The sequence below is a fragment of the Ascaphus truei genome, chromosome 8 (assembly GCF_040206685.1).
Source record: "Ascaphus truei isolate aAscTru1 chromosome 8, aAscTru1.hap1, whole genome shotgun sequence".
NCBI classification, from domain to species: domain Eukaryota; kingdom Metazoa; phylum Chordata; class Amphibia; order Anura; family Ascaphidae; genus Ascaphus; species Ascaphus truei.
In genome coordinates, this window is record NC_134490.1 from 3,273,046 (window position 1) to 3,284,230 (window position 11,185).

An 11,185-nucleotide genomic window follows, 5' to 3' on the forward strand; every position below is an offset into this window, starting at 1 on the left:
TTCACTCACCCACAATAAAAGAGTCAACGAAGATCTGAAGAACTACAGACCAATCAGTCTCCTTCCAATCACTAGATTGTTTCTAAGATACTCACTAATCAGCTGAAACAGATCATGGACTTTGCGCAGCTAAGAGAGCCGGCGGGATTTCGCAGTGGCTACAACACAGTGGACCACATCCAGGTCGGACACGAAGTGATTTCTCGAAATAATTAATAACATTTACCACTCTTCTTAGGATTCGTAGATTACGAAAAAGCATTTGATTCTGTCTACTCTTTATTGGTTTTAAAGGCATTAACAAGACAAAGCTTACATTGATATTATAAGGAACATTTACGAGAATGTCAATCTAACCATTAGATTACATGACGATACAAGCAAGATAATGATCAGCGAAGGAGTGTGACAGGGAGACACTGTGTCACCAAACTTTTTCAAAGCAACACTTGAAGAACAGTTCAGGACATTAAATTGGGAATAAAAGGGAATCAAAATCAATGGTGAATACTTAAGTCACCTACGATTGGCATGTGACATTGTTTTTTTTCCCCCCACAAATCCAAGGGACCTCCAGCCACAAATTAGAGAAGTCGCCAAAGCAAAGTAAGAAGGTGGGCCTCCGTATGAATCTCCACAAGACCAAAATGATGTTCAACAAATGTGTCAAATCTACAAAGATCAAAATAAATGGAATAGAATTAGAAGTAAAAAATGATGTCTAATAACCAAACAAAAGTCTGTGACATCCTCGCAAGGGGGAAGAAATTAAAATGGCAGTAGGTCGGGCGTATCACAGGAAGAGATGACCATCGTTGGACAAAGATGGAACTCGACTGGATTCCAAGGGAGATCAAAAGACCAAGACGACGACCAAAAGTAAGATGGGAGGATGAAATCCGAAAGTAGGAGAGGAGAGGCTGTAACACAGTACCTGGCAGATCATTGGGGGAGGCTTCATCCAGCCGTAGGCCGAAAAGGGCTCTTCAGGGAAGGGATGTTCTTTTCTATACATCTATTGATGAGATGAAGATGGCAATATATATATCTCATCTTCATCTCATCAATAGATGGTAGCAAAGGTATTAAATACAGTTCTAATACAACAGAGGGCAAAGGCGCTGAAAATAGATGTATAGAAAAGAACACCCCTTCCCTGAAGAGCTTACAATCTGAAGAATGTTGCTGCATGATTTCTGCCTTTGTAAATGACAAGTACATATAATCGGAGCAGCAACACCAAGCAGGTGAATGCACGTGCATAAAAAGTCATAAAGGCCACATCCCTTACTCTTTCTTCACTGTTTTTATTCCGAGTGCAGCTTAGTACGGCTCCGCTGCAGGATCAGCCACGCTTTTTCTCAATCAGCCTGATGAAGGGCTCAGATGAGCCCAGAATCTTATTTACCTCTGCGTGCTGCTGCAAGCACACTTTTCAGAAACCCTGTCTATTTTCTGATCTGCTTCCATCTCTGTATATTCTGTGAATACCCTCCCTGTCTCCTGCCCTCCCCGTCTCCTGCCCTCCCCGTCTCCTGGCCTCCCCGTCTCCTGCCCTCCCCGTCTCCTGCCCTCCCCGTCTCCTGGCCTCCTTGTCTCCTGCCCTCCCCGTCTCCTGCCCTCCCCGTCTCCTGCCCTCCCCGTCTCCTGGCCTCCTTGTCTCCTGCCCTCCCCGTCTCCTGCCCTCCCCGTCTCCTGGCCTCCTTGTCTCCTGCCCTCCCCGTCTCCTGCCCTCCCCGTCTCCTGGCCTCCTTGTCTCCTGTCCTTCCCATCTCCTGGCCTCCCTGTCTCCTGCCCTCCCCGTCTCCTGCCCTCCCTCAGATCTGGTGGCAGTCTGCCTAAATAAATAGCCTTTTGTCTTACAACAAAGTGTAAGCACAGATGCAGCGAGTGACAGATTTGCTGCAGATAGCACGGCACAGGCATATATAGCACAGAATATCCCAGAGTTTGCACAGGATTCAGTCTTGGTGCAGAATATAACAACGTATCACACCATAACACCCGGGGGGTGATACAGCTGCTATATACAGGGGCGCAATCAGAAAATCTGATTTGAGGGGAGGGGTGCAATCACGGCGTCATGATGTAATGGCGTCATGGCAACGCGTCACCATGTGAGATTGCTGCGTCCCGTGACTACACTTTGTCCTGGCAACGCATCACCATGTTATGCCGCATCACCATAATAACGCAGCGTCACATGACGCTGCAATGCCGATAGGAGCACTATATAAATAAAGATATACATACACACATACGCATACATACATACACACACACATACATACATACATACATACATACATACATAAACACATACGTATACATACATACATACATACATACATACATACATACATACATACATACGCATACATACATACATACGCATACATACATACATACATACACACACACATACTGTACATACATACATACATACATACATACATACATACGCATACATACATACATACATACACACACACATACATACATACACACACACATACATACATACATACATACGCATACATACATACATACATACGCATACATACATACATACATACACACACACATACATACATACACACACACATACATACATACACACACACATACATACATACATACGCATACATACATACATACATACACACACACATACATACACACACACATACATACATACATACACACACACATACATACAGTACACACAACATGTACGCGCTTGTTGATAAAAACAGTAATGGTACTTAGTTATGTTTAATTACCCACCTCCCCACCCCCTAGAACCACCTTTCTGTGGCTCTTATTCAATGCTGTGAAGCCGTCTTCCCCATGCCGGAGAAGCGCTGGGACCCGTAAGGGGGTCATTCTACATACCCCCAAATAATTCCACGGTAATTTCCGTCCAGAGACGGCCTGAACGGGCCACTTTGGTCCATATAATTTAGGGCCTAATTCTATGTATAAGACAGATCCCCGGGTCACTGGGTTTGGGGCGGAGGGGAGAGCTTCATGTTCATGAGCGCTCACCGGGAGAAGGGCGTGAGATATACAAATCCGGGTACGAGTGGCCTGGTGGGAAAATCAGTGCCCTGTCCACGTCCCACTGCCACGTTATTCTCTGTGTATCTGATACCAAGGCACTGATTGCAAGCTCTCTAGCCAAGGACTTGTGCCTACAAATATACCGAGCTGTCTACAATGCTTGGAAATGCACATCGGACCGTATTACTAAGAGCACGTGGCCTGGGCAGGACACCCAAACATACATTATGGGAAAACCCTTTAAATAGCAAGTTACAATGTACATATACAGCCAGTGTAACCCTTATGCTGCCAGTGAGGCCTGCAACACATTGCTTGGCTTATTATTGTATTGCTTTGCACTGCGTTGTTGGGCTCACTGGCAACATAGGGGTACAAATATAGGTATGATGACCAGATGACAAACCGGGATACATTTCGCACATATTTGCGCGGCCGGTGAGCGCCAACCACGCATGCGCAAATGGCGAGGGTCGGTCATGCATGCTTGATGGGCAGTTGCCGGCCGCTGGTGCGCATGCGCGGCCGGTGAGCACCAATCGGCTGGCGCTAACCCAAAAACGGGGACATTTTAAGATAAAAGTCAAGACCCGGAACAAAGTGTAAAAAAAAAGGGGAAGTCTGGTCACCCTAAATATAGGCCAAGGTCAACAGTGCAGGGGGCATCAGAGCTAAAAATAGATGCACAGAAAAGAACGTCCCTTCCCTGCAGAGCTTGCAATCTAAACGAGAGCTTGGAATCTCCAGCATTTTGTTGCCTTTGTAAATGACCTCCCCCCCCCCACCCCATTTTATACCAGACCCCGTCAGATGAAGAAACTAATTTGTAGGGAGAGGGAGCGGCTCAGTGAGTAAAGACACTGACTGGCACTGAGATTGCTGCAGGGGAGCCTGGTTCAATTCCCAGTGTCTGCTCCTTGTGACCTTGGGCAAGTCACTTTATCTCCCTGTGCCTCAGGCACCAAAAACATAGATTGTAAGCTCCATGGGGCAGGGACTGTGCCTGCAAAATGTCTCTGTAAAGCGCTGCGTACAATTAGCAGCGCTATACAAGAACATGCTATTATTGTTATTATGAAGAGATTAATGCGTTGTATTCTCTGCCGTCTCCATCTGATCCCCCCCCACCCGAGTCTGTCTGCTCTCGGGGCCTCCTGATTATTGAATTTTTATGGCCTGGTAATTAATTGCAGATCTCCCTGTTTTCTTCTATTTCTTTCTCGCTGACATTTTAATTTCGACAAAAAAGCCGCGGTCTGCGGGCTGCATTTCTCCCGAGATCCTAACGACCAATAAAACAACATGATTTGTAGATCCCGCCCCCGGTCTGGCTCATGGAGCGATTGTTTCAAATCTTGCTGATCACGGTGAATTTCTTTATTATATTTCCCCGTCCTGCCCCCTCTCTCGCGCTCTCTGATAAAGTGTCACGCTGTATGCAATGTGTTACCGGTCCTGAGTACATTTCATTCAAATAATAACTGCGGTTGGTTTTGCCTAATTAGGCTGAAATAAATGGGGCTGCTTTCTAGCTGCGGGCAACCCCTGCAGTGCTGGGACGCTTGTAGCAAGCCCCTCTGGCTGGGTAGGTTATAGCAGCGGTGGGCAACTCCAGTCCTCAAGGGCCACCAACAGGATATCCCTGCTTCAGCACAGGTGGCTCAATCACTGGCTCAGTCAAAGACTGAGCCACCTGTGCTGAAGCAGGGACTGATTGAGCCACTTGTGCTGAAGCGGTGATATTCTGAAAATTTGACCTGTAGGTGACCCCTGAGGACTGGAGTTTCCCACCCCTGGGTTAGAGGTCAGTCATGGGGTTTTTCACGCGCTCAGAGTTACAAACTATCCTTTTACTTCATCCAGATTCCTAACATTTCGGGCACCCGGGTGCTCTCTGGTGTGTGTATCAGGGAGAGGACAGAGGTGCAGAGAGGTCACCGTGCCATGGAGCACGGGGAAAAGAGACAAGCAGAGGGGTGAGGGTGAGAGGAGACGGGCCAGGCAGAGAGAAGGGACAGTGTTACTATGCAAAGGAGTGTAAGGGACATAGACAAGGGACAATCACCTTGGAAAGACCCGCGAGGCTGTGATGTGAGGGTTTTTAGTTAACCACTTATGTGCCAGAGCATAGAGGTGCCTCGCTCAGCACTCTGCAATGGGGTGATATATTTCTGGGTGAGATGTCCCTGATCCAGTCCCCCTTAAAGTATTTGTTTTTCTATCTTCATCATTACCGTACAAACCAAGGAGAAAAGCGCAGCTCACAATTCTGGCTACTGGCAAAGAGTCTTATTACCAAACATAAGATCAGATACATTGTAATGAACCCCAACCCTCTCTATTAGCGCGTCTGAGATCAGATGCATTGTAAGGAACCCCAACCCTCCCTAATAGCGCGTCTGAGATCAGATGCATTATAAGGAACCCCAACCCTCTCTAATAGCGCGTCTGAGATCAGATGCATTGTAAGGAACCCCAACCCTCTCTAATAGCGCGTCTGAGATCAGATGCATTGTAAGGAACCCCAACCCTCTCTAATAGCACGTCTGAGATCAGATGCATTGTAAGGAACCCCCACCCTCTCTATTAGCGTGTCTGAGATCAGATACATTGTAAGGAACCCCAACCCCCTCTATTAGCGCGTCTGAGATCAGATGCATTGTAAGGAACCCCAACCCTCTCTAATAGCGTGTCTGAGATCAGATGCATTGTAAGGAACCCCAACCCCCTCTAATAGCGTCTGAGAGCAGATGCTTTGTAAGGCACCCCAACCCTCTCTAATAGCGCATCTGAGATCAGATGTATTGTAAGGCACCCCAACCCTCTCTAATAGCGCATCTGAGATCAGATGTATTGTAAGGAACCCCAACCCTCTCTAATAGCGCGTCTGAGATCAGAAGTATTGTAAGGAACCCCAACCCTCTCTAATAGCGCGTCTGAGATCAGATGTATTGTAAGAAACCCCAACCCTCTCTAATAACGCGTCTGATGTATGTAAAGGTAGTCCTCATTTTCCATTGTTTCGTTTTCTGTCGCATGAGTTTTCCAACAGCGCATAATGCAGTAAAAAACTCATTATCCGCCGTGGTTTTTGTGCATCCGACGGAAACTACCACTGGTTAACATGGGTCCCGCTTTCCGACCGTCCCGCATATATATATATATATAATATATATATATATATATATACAAATAGGTTTTACCAGATTGGAGTCCGGGAAAAACGAGACAGCACACAGTCTTGTAAGTCCAAAAGAACTATATTCAGTTTAACATGGCACCACATCCAACGTTTCGATCATCTAAACGTGACCTTCCTCAGGGACAGTGCCGGAAGTCAAGTGGCTTAAGCTCCGGCGCGAGAGGGAGGCCCGGCGCGCGCGCGGGAGCAGAATTGTGGAACAGGTGCCTGCTGTGATCAGCCGCCTGACCCCCGCAGCACCAACCCCCCCTCCCCCAGCACCTTCACCTCCCCTCCCCCAGCACCTTCACCTCCCCTCCCCCAGCACCATCACCCCCCCTCGCAGGACCGGGCCCCCACACAGCAAAGGATCTCTCCGGAAGACCGCTCACCCCCCCGCCGCAGCACAGGGCCCTCGCGCCGCAGTACAGGGCCCCCTCGCCCCGCTGTAGCGCAGGGTCGTCCTGACACTCCGCCGCAGCGCAGGGCCCCGAAACCCCCCCTGTCTCCTGCCCTCCCCGTCTCCTGCCCTCCCTGTCTCCTGCCCTCCCCGTCTCCTGCCCTCCCCGTCTCCTGCCCTCCCCGTCTCCTGCCCTCCCCGTCTCCTGCCCTCCCCGTCTCCTGCCCTCCCCGTCTCCTGCCCTCCCTGTCTCCTGCCCTCCCCGTCTCCTGCCCTCCTCATTTCCTGCCCTCCCCGTCTCCTGCCCTCCCCGTCTCCTGCCCTCCCCGTCTCCTGCCCTCCCCATCTCCTGCTCTCCCCATCTCCTGCCCTCCCCGTCTCCTGGCCTCCTTGTCTCCTGTCCTCCCCGTCTCCTGGCCTCCTTGTCTCCTGTCCTTCCCATCTCCTGGCCTCCCTGTCTCCTGCCCTCCCCGTCTCCTGGCCTCCCTCAGATTTGGTGGCAGTCTACCTGAATAAATAGCCTTTTGTCTTACAACAAAGTGTAAGCACAGATGCAGCGAGTGACAGATTTGCTGCAGATAGCACGGCACAGGCATATATAGCACAGAATATCCCAGAGTTTGCACAGGATTCAGTCTTGGTGCAGAATATAACAACGTATCACACCATAACACCCGGGGGGTGATACAGCTGCTATATACAGGGGCGCAATCAGAAAATCTGATTTGAGGGGAGGGGTTCAACCGCGGCGTCATGATGTAATGGCGTCGTGGCAACGCGTCACCATGTGAGATTGCTGCGTCCCGTGACTACACTTTGTCCTGGCAACGCATCACCATGTTATGCCGCATCACCATAATAACGCAGCGTCACATGACGCTGCAATGCCGATAGGAGCACTATATAAATAAAGATATACATACACACATACGCATACATACATACATACACACACACATACATACATACATACATACATACACACATACGCATACATACGCATACATACATACATACACACATACGCATACATACATACATACATACACACATACGCATACATACATACATACACACACATACATACATACGCACATACGCATACATACATACATACATACACACATACGCATACATACATACATACACACACATACGCACATACGCATACATACATACATACATACACACATACGCATACATACATACATACACAAACATACATACATACACACATACGCATACATACATACATACATACACACATACGCATACATACATACATACATACGCACATACGCATACATACATACATACATACATACATACATACACACACACATACATACATACACACACATACACACACACATACATACATACATACACACATACATACATACACACATACGCATACATACATACACACATACATACACACATACATACATACATACATACATACACACATACATACATACACACATACATACATACGCATACATACATACACACATACATACATACATACATACATACACACACACATACATACATACACACATACATACATACATACACACATACGCATACATACGCATACGCCACCCCCCCACCCCCCCACAGCACAATGACGTCCCACCCCCCGCCCCGGGCCGTACCGCCAACCTACCCCCACCTACCTGCCCCCCCGCGCTGCACCGGGCCATCCCACCATACATACATACATACATACACACATACGCATACATACATACATACACACACACATACGCATACATACATACATACACACACATACATACATACACACATACGCATACATACATACATACATACACACATACGCATACATACATACACACACACATACATACATACGCACATACGCATACATACATACATACATACATACATACATACACACACATACATACATACACACACATACACACACACATACATACATACATACACACATACACACATACGCATACATACATACATACACACACATACATACACACATACATACACACACACATACATACATACATACACACATACATACATACATACATACATACATACACACATACATACATACACACATACGCATACATACATACACACATACATACACACATACATACATACATACATACATACACACATACATACATACACACATACATACATACGCATACATACATACACACATACATACATACATACATACACACACACATACATACATACACACATACATACATACACACATACGCATACATACGCATACGCCACCCCCCCACCCCCCCACAGCACAATGACGTCCCACCCCCCGCCCCGGGCCGTACCGCCAACCTACCCCCACCTACCTGCCCCCCCGCGCTGCACCGGGCCATCCCACCAGCCCCCGCAGCATCGGGGGCCCCCGCAGCCATCACCCCCCTCCACCGCAGCACCACACCCACCGGCACGCAGCGCCCCCCCCCCCCCCCTGCAGCCACAGGCCTCACCAATCATCCCCAAGGTAAGGCTGATTTATGTATATGTGTATTGGGAGGTGTGTGTGTGTGTGTGTGTGTGTGTGCAGTGTGAGCAATGAGCAGTGTGTGTGCAGTGTGCAGTGTGTGCAGTGTGAGCAATGAGCAGTGTGTGTGCAGTGTGTCAGTGTGTGCAGTGTGAGCAATGAGCAGTGTGTGTGCAGTGTGAGCAATGAGCAGTGTGTGTGCAGTGTGTCAGTGTGAGCAGTGTGTGTGCAGTGTGCAGTGTGTGTCAGTGTGAGCAGTGTGTGTGCAGTGTGAGCAATGAGCAGTGTGCAGTGTGCAGTGTGCAGTGTGCAGTGTGCAGTGTGCAGTGTGCAGTGTGCAGTGTGCAGTGTGCAGTGTGCAGTGTGTGTCAGTGTGAGCAGTGTGTGTGCAGTGAGCAGTGTGTGTGCAGTGAGCAGTGTGTGTGCAGTGTGTGCGTGAGCAGTGTGTGTGCAGTGTGTGCAGTGTGCAAAAAAAAAAAAACGAGGCGCGTTATAACGGTGTATACCTGTATATATATATATATATAGCGCCATTAATGTACATAGCGCTTCACAGCAGTAATACACGTGGCACTCATATAAATTACAAATAACACATAATGGGAATAAGTGCTTCAGATATAAAAGTAACATTTAGGAAGAGGAGTCCCTGCTCCGAAGAGCTTACAATCTAATTGGTAGGTAAGAAGAACGCACAGAGACAGTAGGAGGGCGTTCTGGTAACCGCGTCTGCAGGGGGCCAAAGCTTTATGTATAAGGTGTAAATTATCATGCATTGTAAGGAACCACACCAACTTCGACTGACCCACCGATTGAGTCACCTGTGCTGAAGCAGGGATATCCTGAAAACCTGACCTGTTGGTCGCCCCTTGAGGACTGGATGTGGCCTGATACCGGATTTCCCCCACGTAATAAGCAGCAAGAAGTGAAACAGTTACATGGTTTCTTATCAGATAAATACGCATCGGCGTTACCCCGCGTATTTTGATGTGCATTTACGAAATAAACGGAACTCGTTCATTGCCAGAGGTGCCTGCCACGCGATGCTTTGCTTTCCGCTTCCAAAGCGGGAGGCGCGACGTAACGCTTATAAAAAACAAAAAGGGAGGGGACGTTTTTTCAGCGCAACACATGGGAACGGTTTGAGGAAAATAATTAGACTAAGAGATGTGTTATTTATACGCTAATGAGACAATGCCGTTAGCTTGAGCAGTGTGACAAATTAAAAGCGCGGCAGATAAGCCCGGCGTATAAATTTCCGTGCCGTAGGCTGTAGATGTTCTCTGCATATTTATGCCTCAGATAAACATAATTGCAAAGGCATAAAAGTCAGAATCGCACAACAGCAATAAGCAGGAAGATCAATATCTGGGCTCTGCCCTGTTCTGTTAGCGGCTAGTGCGTCGTGGCGAGGAATATAAATAAGCCTGGAGTGTTAACTCCTCCACTGCCGGAGGACCCCGCGACGTACTGCGCCCGCTTTTATACCGCCCCCATATAAAGTATATAGGAATCGTTCCTTCTTTAATGTAATGAACACCTTTCGCCGCCATATTAGTAGATTGGGAGAAGCCAAACGCGTTGGAGGTGGTAACTTGGAAGTAGTTCTGTTGGTGGCGGCCATGATGTTCTATCCCGGCAACACTAAAAAGGTAAGCTTCAACACTGGTAATCGGTTTGCATTGCTCCAACGCTTCTCAGTGTTTATAAACCAGGTTCCAAGAGGGCCAATCGGGGCACTGTCACATGGAAACTCTTGAGTGACCATGTGACAGTGCCCTGATCAGCACTATCGCTGTTTAATAATCCCCAGAGAGGTGTTATAACAATATCCAAACAACTTCATTTCATATAGATTTCATTTTCTTCCAAAGACTCAAAGTGCTTCTCAGTTACAGTATAATGTGCATTGTACATAGCATCTTTACACTCCCTGCCCAGGTGAGCTTGCAATCTATGATTTTGGTGCCTGAGGCACAGGGAGATAAAGTGGCTTGCCCAAGGTCAC